The sequence below is a fragment of the Palaemon carinicauda genome, chromosome 13, assembly GCF_036898095.1.
Source record: "Palaemon carinicauda isolate YSFRI2023 chromosome 13, ASM3689809v2, whole genome shotgun sequence".
Classification (NCBI taxonomy): domain Eukaryota; kingdom Metazoa; phylum Arthropoda; class Malacostraca; order Decapoda; family Palaemonidae; genus Palaemon; species Palaemon carinicauda.
The window spans coordinates 39,418,263-39,432,232 of record NC_090737.1 but is presented as its reverse complement, the minus strand read 5'-3'; the positions used below and the strand labels follow the sequence as shown (position 1 = coordinate 39,432,232).

The window sequence follows — 13,970 nt, the reverse complement described above, 5'->3', positions numbered from 1 at the left end:
CAGGAAGCTGTTCACAAACAAAAACAAAAACACAAACAGCGTGTAAAACATAACCTACTTCCGACTTCGTTGACGTCGAAAAAAAATTCCCTAAATTTAATCGGGAGTTCTCGGTAAAAATATACTGTTTTCAGCAGTATTTCAGTAAAATACAGGCGTCAATTCATTTTTACCCTACTTTGTTACTATCTTTAACGGGTTGGTGACCGTAATATCACTCCTTAACGTCTATATATTCATTTTTAAAAAAGGTATATGCCTGTCAACATTTATTCCAAGATTTTTACCGTTTTACGACAAATTTTCAGTGGTGTGCATTAGAGAGAGAGAGAGAGAGAGAGAGAGAGAGAGAGAGAGAGAGAGAGAGAGAGAGAGAGAGAGAGAGAGAGAGAGAGTTTGTTTACTCTGAGTGGAGATATGATTTATTGCAGCTGTTGACGGCATATAAATATTAGTTCTGAGCTCGGCACTTTGCACAAGATGCCTGGTCAGATTCAGAGCTGCAACCCAATGACCAATGTCACAGCATCTTGGTTCAGTCGGCGTTATTTTATTATCATTATCATTATTATTACTAGCTAAGCTACATTCCTAGTTGGAAAAGCAGAATGCTATAAAGCCAAGGGCTCCAACAGGGAAAATTAGCCCAGTGAGGAAAGGAAATAAGGAAATAAATAAACTAAAAGACGAACAATGAACATCTAAAATAAATCCTTTCAGAACAGTAACAACACTGACTTAGATCTTTCATACATAAATTACAAAACTTTAAGAAATCAAGAGGAAGAGAAATAGGATAGAATGGTGTGCCTGAGTGTATCCTCAAGCTAGAGAACTCTAGCGAAATTCATGAGTACAAACGTTCGAAATAATACAGATCAGCCTCTTTAATCACCCATTAGAGGCCCCATAGGAGAGTAGTGTCGATAGTGCATCTCACGGGGATAACTGTAAACACTACTGGAGGAACTTTAGCTGAACTAGCATTTTAGCCTCCTACTGTACATCGGTTCTCAATTCTTTTCTTGTATCTTATTCAACCTCTTAATTTTGGGTATCTTCCCCCTCTGAGAGAGAGAGAGAGAGAGAGAGAGAGAGAGAGAGAGAGAGAGAGAGAGAGATTAAAGGTAAATTTAAGGGTTAATGGTTTATCCCAAAGCATTTAACATGGCCGAACAATAATTCATCTTGAGAATAAAAACACATGCTTCTACTTTATTCCTGGCTATTGTTGCATTCCTCTATTTCTTCTGACTCGTATCTGATGACAATTACAGTTGACCCTCATTCTATCCGTGCGTGTTCCGTCCAGCCATTTATTAAGCAATGTTTCTCTTATTGACAGTCTGCTCAGACTGTCTAGCCCTCTCTTGATGTTGATAAGCAGAGAGAGAGAGAGAGAGAGAGAGAGAGAGAGAGAGAGAGAGAGAGAGAGAGAGAGAGAGAGAGAGAGAGAGAGAGAGACTGCTGCCGTCTCCAGCCACGCGGGCTAGAAGCTGGACCTACTTACGCAACTACAAATTCTTTCAGGTTTCAACCAATTACTTAATGCGTGAAAATCTTGGGTATTTGACCCCTGGCTACTTTCAGACAATTTTCTATTATTATTACTAGCTAAGCTACAACCCTACATGGAAAAGCAGGGTGCTTCAAACCCAAGGGCTGCAACAGGGAAATAAATAGCCCAGCCAGGATACGAAATAAGGAAATAAGAAAAAACAAGAGAAGTAATAAACAATTCCAATAAAATATTTCAAAAGCAGTAACAACATTAAAACTGATTTTCCACAAACTATAAAAAAAAGACTTATGACTTCAAGATTTCTTTTTTGATTTGGAAGTCATTCACTTTTACAGTTGGATACAGGAAATCCTGGTACACCTCGCTCTGAGTAATTTCACCATGTCACACACTTACTGAAAGGTGAGTTCCTGTGTTTAACCCCACCCACCATCTCTCTCTATAGTATCTGTTTGGTTACACTTCACCCAGTTAGGGTGTGACAGGGTTTGCCACTAATTCCTGTCTAACGATACATTTTGTTGAAGTTCCTCTAATTCCAATTAGAATTCATTCGTCTCTGAAACAAATCCATTAACAAATTCATGAAACTCCTCTTATCTAAAAGGGTTTAGTTCTTTTATTTCCTTTCTATTTGCATTATCCAGTAATTTCTTTCTTTTTCGTCCTATATTATACCCTGAACAGTCCTCTGAGGAACTGATATAAATCAACGCGTTGAATTCGTGCCCCAGCGCTGGGAACAGGAAGGCCATTCACTAGAAGGCTAAAAAGAGTATGAAGTAGAATAATGTCTAAAGGCTAGTCGCTAGTGCAATGCGAGATGCGCACTAACTGTGGGAAAGGTTACAGAAAATTACGATACGGCTCGTTTAATTTTTGACATATCTTCTCTGCGATAGATCAAGCCTTTTTTCGACCTATAAAAACCAAAAATGTGAAGGTAAAGCCAATTTATATATTCTATATCAAGAAATTTTTAATAAACACCTAACAATAAGGCTGCTATCTCTTCGGACTTCAACGTTACGACACACCTTGAAGTTCTTGAAAAGAAATTTGGTGTTTACATTACCTTCTTCCGATATCGTCAAGGAATTAGAAGGTAACTTCTGCGTTTTCGTGTCTTGCAGTCTTGGTGCTGTGCTGTGGCTTCGGCTTCTTAGTATGGCCGTCTCGGTGCTCTGCTGAAAAAGGCTGTGATGTATATTCAATGGCTTCTGTCCCTTAGTACTGAAGTCTCGGTGCTCTGCTGAAAAAGGCTTTTCTGTATATTCAGTCGCTTCTGCTTCTTAGTATTGCAGTCTCATTGGTCTGCTGAAAAAGGCTGTGCTGTATATCCTGTGGCTTCTGCCTTTCAGTATCGCAGTCTCGGTGCTCTGCTCAAAAAGGCTGTGCTGTAGCCTATATCCAATCGCTTCTGCCTTTTAGCTTCAAAGATATATCACACCTTCTCCGAGCTCTCCCATACGAAGCTGGCTGATAAGAATTCCTTTCGTTTCCATTTCCCGCTTCAATTCACAACGTTGGATCTTTTGGTGATAATCTGTCGTCTTGTACATGGCTAAGGTTCTTTTTTACTTGGCAAATACAGTTCAGCTTTTCGGTTTTGACTTTTGTAGTCTAAACTATCAAAAGTAATAAAATAAAATTTTATTCTCAATTGTTTTTATTGCCATTTTAAAGACCTGAAAAAGCAATAGTTTTCAAAAGCTAAATAAAGTACATGTAACATAACTAATCTAGGATTAGCAACCTATCCTAAACACTTCTTTATAAAGATAGAGAGAGAGAGAGAGAGAGAGAGAGAGAGAGAGAGAGAGAGAGGAGAGAGAGAGAGAGAGAGAGAGAGAGAGAGAGAGAGAGAGATAGAGAGAGAGAGAGAGAGAAGCGTTCTTCAAAAGAGCATATCAACCAGTGCTGTATGAAGAATAGCATGCCTATAAAACACCAGCAAGTACATTCAATAACACTATACTACTTCCTATAAAAGATCAAAAGAAGACATGGCTACTCCTCGCCATTTCTGGTGCAGATGACTACAATACATTATCTACTTTTTTTTTCCTATTGTCATGCACCAGCGTACCTGCTTATTCTTCTTCTTCACTCGGCTGACGGCCCACTGCGGCTTGCTTGGCGTCGCTGTCTTCAGTAAACACTGAGTTCTATCGAAGAGAAAGAATGAGAAATTAAAGGATACATAGTATGAAGTTAAGAGAGGATCTTATAGTTTATAAGGTGTTTTATACAAGTGAGGATTTGCTGACTATTGTAAACTTCATATCTAACTCCGATCAGACAGTGACAAAATATGCAGGGTAAACACGTCTCCATCATCATCATCATCATTATTATTATTATTATTACAAGCTAAGCTACAACCCTAGTTGGAAAAGCAGGATACTATAAGCCTAAGGGCTCTAACAGGGAAAACTAAGCCCAGTGAGGAAAGGAAACAAGGAAATAAATATAACAGAATAGAATTAATGAACAATTAAAATAAAATATATTAAGACCAGCAACAACATTACATTTTTACTATTACTTCTCATATACAGGTATAATTTAATTCCTTTCCTCACTGGGATATTTCCTTGGACTTGTAGCATCCCGTTTTTCCAACTTGGGAATAATAATAATAATAATAATAACAATAACTAGAAGCACCCACTCGCCGTAAAGCACAGACCTCCGCCACGGAAGCTTATTTCTCGATCTTGACCTGTGGCCTTAACATGTATTAATTGGCGTGGCTTTTCATACACTTAAATGAGTCAAGTTTGAAGTCTGTGACGATGTCCAAATTTAAGGCTGAGTATGTGAATTGGACATTTTTCTTAACCGTGACCTTGACCTTCCAAAATTTAATCATTTCCAGCTTTTTACGTAACAGTTAATCCCTGCAAGTTTCATTACCCTACGATTAAAATTATGACCAGGAAGCTGTTCACAAGCAAACTCGCACACAAATAGGGGTGAAAACATAACCTCCTTCCAACTTCGTTTGGCGGAGGTAATAATAATAATAATAATAATAATAATAATAATACGAAGTTGAACGTAGACTGGAAGAATCATCGAAGTGATAAGAACAGAATTAATCATATATGGACTCGATGTATTATATAAGACAGGTTTCTACATTTGACCAGACATGGGTTGGATTTATTATTATTATTATTATTATTATTAATACTGGCTAAGTTACAACCCTAGTTGGAAAAGCAGGATGCTGTCATTGTACCCACGGGCTCCAATATGGAAAAATAGAAGCGAGGAAATGAAATAAGGAAATAAATGAACTATATAAAAGTAATGAATACAGAATATAAAATATAAGATTAGTAACATCGTTGAAATAGTCATGTAGCTATTTTAAACTTCAAACTTGCAGCAAATGTTTCAATATTTAACAGGCTGGCATGCATTTTTATAGTTTATATATGAACTATCTAGCCCAGCGGCATAGTAAGAAATATGAAACCAATTGTTCAAATTGTTCTAAAAGCACCAAAATTGGCACACATGTGGATTAATACATTCTGAACAATTTTGGATATGGAGGCATTCAAGATTCTCCCCGTAGCACATTTGGCGGCCATTTTTCAAAATGGCCGCTATTTACCGTTAGCGTCATTGAATATGTACCATAATTTGTCTTTTTGTGGATGCTAAAGGTGATAAGTGTGCTAGAGGTGATAAGTATTGTACAATTACACATACTTCTGTGCTTACCAAATAATTTGGCTACCATTTCACAAGAAAATGAATTTTACTTTGCAGCGGCAGCGTTGGTGGCAGTGACGGCGGCTGCAGTAATAGTATAGTGTTGATAGTCATGGTGCTTGTAGTAGTAACTTGTGGTAACATGGTGGTGTTTTGTGTCTTTGCAGGTGAGGCAGCAGCAGCACCACCTGACATCAGAGACGCGTTGTTCCAGACTGCAGCCATGGCAAAGAAGTTCCAACTGGTCGATACTTTTGAGCAACGTACTCCCACAACACCTCCTGAGACAAACTGGAAGCTGTGTCTTGTATGTCAAGAGGAGACAACAGAGTCACTTGTCTGCCCAGTACTGTCTAAACTGGTGGTGATGTTTGGGGGGTTGCATATTGAGATGACGGCACTGAAGACCCTGGGTGACTGGTTGCAGGGAAGTGGGTGGACCCAAGCACTGGTACAAGCAGAGATCACAACTGAAGGAATAGCAGACTCATTTCTTCGAGCAGCTCACGTCACACGCACCAGAAGAGCACACCAAGTCACAGCGGCTGCGTTGTATAATCTCCAACGGCGTGCCTATGACAAGTACAGCACCACCAATACAGAAGATGATGAGCACCCTGAAAGCTTCGAAGACTGGTGCAGTCAGAGAGAACAGAGTTATCCGCAGTTTCAGTACTGGTCAACAGTCTTGGCACTGGAGCTGTCCACTCTGATCTATGTGCGATCTCTGAGAGAAGCCAATTTTAGCATGTACGTGGATGCTCTGACAGAACTGGCTCCGTGGTTCTTCGCTCTAGACCACACGAACTATGCCCGATGGATACCAGTGCATCTACGGGACATGGCAGAACTGGCAAACAAACATCCAGACGTCTTCACAGAGTTTAGCAAGGGACACTTCACAGTCCAGAAGACCAAGAGGATCTTTTCAGCAATCCCTCTTGACCAAGGACATGAGCAGAACAACGCGTATGTCAAGGGTGATGGAGGAGCCATCGGCCTCACAGACAATCCAACTGCACTGAGGCGCTGGATGGTTGCCGGACCGGAGGTTGCTAGAGTGATTGTGGAATTTGACGACTTCAATCTGCATCCACACGATCAAGAGGAGACACGTCACCACGAAGAGACACCAAGTGTGCAGAACACTTTTGCCAGAGATGTGCGCTCACTCATGGCCGTCATTGAAGAGCTGGGCAACCCTTTCGAGGAGGACAGTCAGGACTTGCTGGTGCTCGACACAAAGGAGATCGCAGACCCTGCAGTCATAGAAACAGTCCGTAACGCCAAGCAGATTGGCCAAGACCAGTTTGAAGCATTCTCAAAGGAATGCATCGTGGACAGAACCAAGTCCATTGAGGTGGCAATCCACCGGAACAAGCTACCACTGTTTGCGACCAAGAGAGGACCCAATATACCCAAAGGAAAAGAACAGGTCAAATCTCTGAAGAATGATGTTGCGCTCTTCGCACGATTATATATCGGCTGCCAGACCCGTGATGGGAATCTAGAAGAGTTCTTCAGGCATGAAAATCAGCAATGCCCTCCAGCTTTATCTGACGGAGGGAGACTGTACCTAGGGAGCAAGAGTGACTTGCTGGTGTGCCTTGAAGGCCATGCTGAGCCTCAGTTTGAAGCTCCTACTGTCACTGCTGTTGTCCTCGATGGAGCAGTAATCGTACAGATGTTGAAGCCGGGTACTGCCAACACGTTCGAGGAATATGCACAGCAAGTGTTCATCCCATACGTTGTACAACGTTTCCAACATGTATCACGTCTTGACCTTGTGTGGGACAGCTACAGAGCAGATTCCCTGAAGGCATCAACCAGAGAACAGCGTGGAAAGGGAGTACGTCGGCGTGTTGTCGACTCAGCAGTCATACCAGGAAATTGGCAAAGTTTCCTGCGAGTTGATAGCAACAAAGTGGAGCTCTTCAGCTACCTCTCCACCATGCTTGCAGAGTCCTTTCAAGAAGAAGGCAAGGAACTGGTCGTCACTGATGGGGAGCAGGTGATCTGTGTTCCACAGCAAGAGGATGTCAACTCACTCGCACCATGCAACCAAGAAGAGGCAGACACCCGCATGATGCTACATGTAGCACATGCTGCACAACATGGTCACCACCAGATACAGGTTCGAACAGTAGACAGTGACGTCGTGGTCCTAGCAGTGATGGTAGTCCAGAAACTACCAGCTGGAGACGAACTCTGGGTAGCCTTTGGGACAGGCAAGAACTACCGCTACATTGCAGCCCATGAAATAGCTTCCTCCCTTGGTCCAGAGAAGGCATGTGCTCTTCCAATGTTTCATGCCATCACAGGGTGTGATACTGTGTCAGCCTTCGTCGGACATGGGAAGAAATCTGCCTGGGCAACATGGAACACGCTGCCAGAACTCACTGATGCCCTGCTGAGTCTGGCAAATGCACCCACAAGCATCCAAGAGGATACAATGCATGTCATCGAGAGGTTTGTCATACTCCTGTATGACCGCACAAGCAAATGCAAGGACGTCAACAAGGCGAGAAAGCAGCTCTTTGCAAAGACGAACTCTGTTCAGAACATCCCGCCAACCTACGCTGCTCTGGAGCAGCATGTGAAGAGATCTGCCCTTCAGGGTGGTCATGTCTGGGGCCAGGCATTGGTACCAACGCCCGTGCTCCCTCCACCAACAGACTGGGGCTGGCATCGGAGTGATGATGGGCTCTACACACCACTGGACCACACTCCCTGAGGCATCCAAGGCCTGCTATGAGCTGGTGTCTTGCGGATGCAAGAAAGGCTGCAAAAACCGCTGCAAGTGCAAGAACGCTTCACTGCAATGCACTGGTCTATGTTTCTGTGAAGGCGAATGCCAGTAGATTGGGACAGAAAACTTGCTAACCAACATTATGATCTGTAGACATTCATAATTCTGGTGACCAGATTTGAAAAGTTCGGAATCATAATTAACATAGTGTGGCAAAATCAACGTTATTGTATTACATGTATGTACTGCAGGATTACACAAGTACTGTGCCTAGAGACTGGGCTTTTGGTCGACTATATAACTACAATCTGACCATACTGTAAACTTCCCGTACTCTGTGTATTATTTTGACTAGCAATTTTGCCAGCAATTTGAAATAAAAAAGCAACTTGAGCAATTAAAGTGTGTTCCTGAAATCAGGTACTGGTTATTAGAGGTATTATGTCATTGAGTATTGAAATCTTCATCAAATGTCCACTTTTTCCACAAAATGGCGGCCAGTTTGGGGGCCATTTTTGAGAAGATTCATCTAAATATCTGTTAAACATTTATTGATGTTAATTCTGATGTAAAAAAAGGGAATTTTGGCCCATCTAGCACCAAACTAACGACACATAATGAAGTCTATGTAATGACGCTAATGTTAAATGGCGGCCATTTTGAACAATGGCCGCCATATCTTCCTAAGGGCTAATCTTGAATGCCTCCATATCCAAAAATGTTTAGAATATATTAATCTACATGTGTGCCAATTTTGGTGCTTTTAGACCAATTTGAACAATTGGTCTGCTATGCCGCTGTACTAATCTGTTTCGATGTTGTTACTATTTTAGAAATATTTTATTTTAATAGTTCATTATTTCTCATATTCATTTATTTTCTAACTTCTTTTCCTCTCTGGGTTATTTTACCCTGTTGGAGCCCTTGGGCTTATAGCATCTTGCTTTTCTAACTAAGGTTGTAGATTAGATAATAATAATAATAATAATGATAATAATAAAAATAAATAATATCATAGATATATAGTGGCATTTTATATTTAAGCTTGAATTATATTTTTTATTATTCACAACATCACATCAAGAAAAAGAAACAAATTCTGACCGTGTAATTGTTCGTTCTTAGACCATCGGTCTACAGACCCTTTTCAACCTACCATTTATTTCCCGGCTGTTGCTATGGGACTAGGGTGGCTTATCAGCGCAAACAACAAACACGACTAGTAATGACGCACGCCAATACCAACAAACTCTCTCAAGAAATAAAAACAAGGGAGTTTATGTACCGTTATTGTCTATTTGTAGCGATAAAATACTAGAACTTTCAATATGCTTGAAACAAATTCTCTTTTTTTTCGTAAATGAAATTTCTTTAAAAACACCTCTTGGGTTAACAGAATTTCTATATAAAGGCTAAATGCTATGTGCAACCGATCACTTTAACGTTGTTGTTAACATTTTCAACACTTGTCAATTACAACGCATCCAATACGCATTAGTTCTACTTAATAGCCATTTCGCTTACGGTTACAAAACATCAGAGCTCATAGAAATATCTACCCATTGTGGATTTTGTCATAGTCGACTCCTGCAGTGTTAACTTCGTGTGTGTGTGTGTGTGTGTGTGTGTGTGTGTGTGTGTTTTAAGTTTTTATAGTTTATATATGAAGGATTTATTTTACTGTTATTACTAGATTTTATTTCAATTGACCATAACTTTTCTTGTTGTTTATTTATTTCCTTATTTCCATTTATCACAGGGATATTTTTTCCCTGTTGGAGCCCTTGGAATTATAGCATCTGGCTTTTCCAGCTAGGGTTGTAGCTTAGCAAGAATTTAGTAATAATAATAATAATAAAGAATTTCAGAGTGGTAGCCAGTCTGGAAGCTTATATCATCATGCTTTTCCGACTAAGGTTGTAGCTTAGCTAGTAGTAGTAGTAGTAGTAGTTATAATTATAGTAATAAATGAACAACAATGTGGGAGACTCTAAGGTGGGGGCGGAGCACATACCAACAGACGGCAGAGCCCAGTTGCCATGAAATGACGACGTCACGAGAAATAGCTCGGAGAGTGAAAGTGAATTTCTTGCAGTTTGCATCCACACAAACTTACACAGTAATAAATACGGTTAAGAAGTGTCTCATAAAAAGTGTCTTTTACGAATCAGTTCAAATTTAATAGGGAGACATTTATTTCGCTTAATATAATTGAGTATCGGTAAATTGGAAAAAAAAATATTGATTTAAGAGGCATTCTTAGAATTGCCATTGTCAATAGATTCTACATTATTCACAAGGTAAGAGTGTGATTTTTCATTTATAGGTTTTACGGTCTTTCAATTGAAATACGAATAACGTACAATGCAATTAGTAACCTGCAGGGATATCAAAAGTTGCATCTACAATTTAACGGTCAATATAAACATTTTCATACAAAAAGTAAGAAAACAATGAAATCCGCACGACTGTTAAATCAAAGAAACAAAACAATGCCTCAAGCTCCGGTCGCTTTGGGAAGAAAAGGGCGGGAAATCATTACTGCGCGGGAAGTGGAGTGAGCGAGAGCCGGCCAAGACTGTGTCTCAGCGTCGGACTGTCTGTAGTGAATGTAGTCAACAACTGCAAACTGCCACGTGGGTCTCAGAAGGCGATGCTCTCTTGCTTGAGGCTACACTCAGGCACACTATTCTTCTATCTGATTTCTCTTCCTCTTGTTTTGTTAGTTTTTTATAGTTTATATAGGTAATATTTATTTTAATGCTGCTACTCTTCTAAAAATATTTTATTTTTCCTTCTTTCCTTTCCTTACTGGGCTATTTTCCCTGTTGGGGCCCCTGGGCTTATAGAATTCTGCTTTTCCAACTAGGGTTGTAGCTTAGCAAGTAATAATAATAATAATAATAATAATAATAATAATAATAATAAATGAGACTGCCTTGCCCTCTTGTGATGTTACTAAGACGGAGTTTGTTCCCGAGTTTGATGTAACATGCAGAGAAAGGTAGTCTGAAGTGTTGGCTGTTTCCGCCACCTGAGTTAGACACTGGAACTGCTGAATGTATAATAATAATAATAATAATAATAATAATAACAATAAAACTTTTATCCAAAAGATATTCACATTTAAAAACATTTAAATGATTAGTGAACGGTGAATTTGTGAATGTGTTGATTAAACAAATATTAATTTAAACACATTATGATGTATTTACAATATTATGAATTGTAAAAACCGTAAATGTATATTTCTCAATAAACGAAAAATAGATTAACTCAAATTCAGAGACGTAGTAACTGATGTGGTCTCGAGCCACGTGGTCACAGACTGGACCTACTTACGCAAGTTACCCAGTACAGGACAAAAAAGAATAAGATTGACACATACCCTTTTTATTCACCAATGAAATTAATTTTCATATTTTATAGTTATAGAGTACATTTTTAAATCACAAACAATATCATATATTTCATTGATAACTCGTTATCACAGCTATCCAGGTTATAACTATGCAATATAAAATTTAGACTGTAAATATATCAGTAAGAATTTATACTGTATTTTCTAATAAGAAAATATATTCAAATTTGTGATTATCAAAATATATGGATTAGAAATTGAAATTAATTACTGCAGGGTATGAATTTATAGTGATTAAAAAAATATCAAATTTTTAATTATTGAAGTGTATGAATTTATATTTTCTGATAAAAAATATCAAATTTGTAATTATTGAAGTGTATGAATTTATATTTCCTGATAAAAATATATATTAAAAATTGTAATTATCAAAATGTATGACTTCACATTTTTTAATAAAAGAAGTGTGTTGCTCGTTGAGAATGGTTTTCAAACTTCTAAAAAGAGGATATTTAAAATCACACATCGATCCACCTTTGTAGTTTCGACCGTCTATGATCCGAACACCGGTGAGATACCTAGACCGGGAATCCGATCAGGCCATTCGCTCTCAGCTGTTTATTTTTATTTATTTTTTCTTTTTCACCAAATCTCCGCTTCCTTTCTACCATTTTGCTCTCGAACCCTAAACCTATTCCTTCTGGAAGTCTTGGTGTAAGCTCATTGGCTTTTAATGTAACAGCGGATTTCTTCCGGTGTCCTGGCAAAAATTCATAAATATTCCTTCTTTCCTTTCTTCATTAGACTGTTTTTCCTTTATTATTATTATTATTAGCTAAAGCTACAACTCTAGTTGGAAAAGCAGGATCCTATAAGACAAAGGATACCAACAGGGAAAAATAGCCCAGTGAAGAAATTAAAAAAAAAAAAAAAACCTACTACAGATCTGGGTCTAACATTAGCTTTCAATGTAACAGCGGATTTCTTCTTTCCTCACCGAGCTATTTTCCCTTTGGAACCCTTGGACTTAAAGCATGATGATGATGATAACAACAACAAATATAGTGTGAATATTTACCTAGGTGGAAAATTAGGATGCTATTAAGCCCAAGGACTCCAATGGGGAAAAATAGCCCAGTGAAGAGAGGAAATAAAGATATAAATTCGCTACAAGAGAATTAATCGAACTATTAAAATATTTTTAAAACAGTACCTTGATTAAAACAGATCTTTCATGTATAAACTATAAAGCACTTGGGCTTATAGCATCCAGCTCTTCCAGCTAGGGTTGTTGCTTGCCTATTAACGAGGGGCACTCAGTTTAGCACAGACCTCCACTTTAGCAGCTTATTGCTGGCCCTTGACCTTTGACCTAGGATTTTCAAAATTGAAAGGCTTCCCCGTATCAACATAACAATTGATCCCTGAATGTTTCACAAAAAAAAGGCGAAAACATAACCTCCTCCCAACTTCGTTGGCGGAGGTAATAGTAATAACGAAACTAGAAAGTGAATATTTTACTAGTAACATTTTAACTATTTTCCCTTTTTAAAACACTATACTCTTAGAAAAGGGAATATAAAAAGAAAGAAAATTCTCAAGCGAATATACTGTAAGAAAACTTATACACTAAGAAACTCACTTCATTAAAATACACATCCAATTGATAACAACAATATCACTAACCATTCGTACACCAACAACAATATCTTCTATAGATTTATTCATTTTCGAGTTTATTATAACTATCATTATTACTAAGCTATAATCCTAAGGGCTCCAACACGGAAAAATAGCCTATGGAGGAAAGGAAATAAGGAAATGGATAAAATAAAAGAAAAGGATACTCTCCTATAGAGCTGACATCGAATTTTGATACACTACAATATACTGTATATTAAAGTTTAATTGATACAAAACCCATGATAAATATTAAAATTTTATCTATTAAACCTGTTTCTATATATATATATATATATATATATATATATATATATATATATATATATATATATATATATATATATATATCTAAATCAAATAAAATAGCAGACGTTTTCTGACAAAAACATGGATGCCTGTTTCAAAACCGGTACATTCATAAAATATATGTTGAATAGTTACAAATGTCACAATCACTGAACTTAGGAACTATTTCTTGAGGTGTACACATTACAAAGACAATGGTCAATTTTGTAAGAATAATACGCAATCATGTTACAATCATTTGTAGAGAGAGAGAGAGAGAGAGAGAGAGAGAGAGAGAGAGAGAGAGAGAGAGAGAGAGAGAGAGAGAGAGAGAGAGATTAACACTCAAATAGTAACACCTCTAAAACATAATAAGGTACAAGATGTGGGAGAAAGCTTTGTGAATCGATAAAAAATACTAACTCTTTAATAACTGACGAAACTCCATCTTCAGATGGCCAACCACTACACCATTTGACTGTCTGCCTGTTCAAGACTCAAAAAAGTCTCAAACGAATCTTGGACACTTCCCAGATCATTAACATTTCTAAAGGTCACTCATGAATGGCAAAAGCAAGGGACAGTGACAAATGCCCTAGAGATTGACCATATAACATATGATCAGTGCCCAAGGCCCTCTA

The 13,970-nt window shown here is 38.4% G+C and overlaps 1 protein-coding gene across 2 annotated transcripts in view; it reads right to left on the bottom strand.

Moving 5' to 3' along the window:
- Positions 1–13,970, bottom strand: part of LOC137652288 (uncharacterized) — a 90,310-nt gene that overhangs the window by 20,294 nt on the left and 56,046 nt on the right. The window contains exon 3 of one of the 2 annotated variants that reach the window (XM_068385590.1): positions 3,612–3,690. The exons of the other annotated variant lie outside the window; for it this stretch is intronic. The gene's annotated coding sequence lies outside the window, so the exon portion shown is untranslated. The remainder of the gene's footprint in view (positions 1–3,611; positions 3,691–13,970) is intronic. 2 annotated transcript variants of the gene reach the window in all.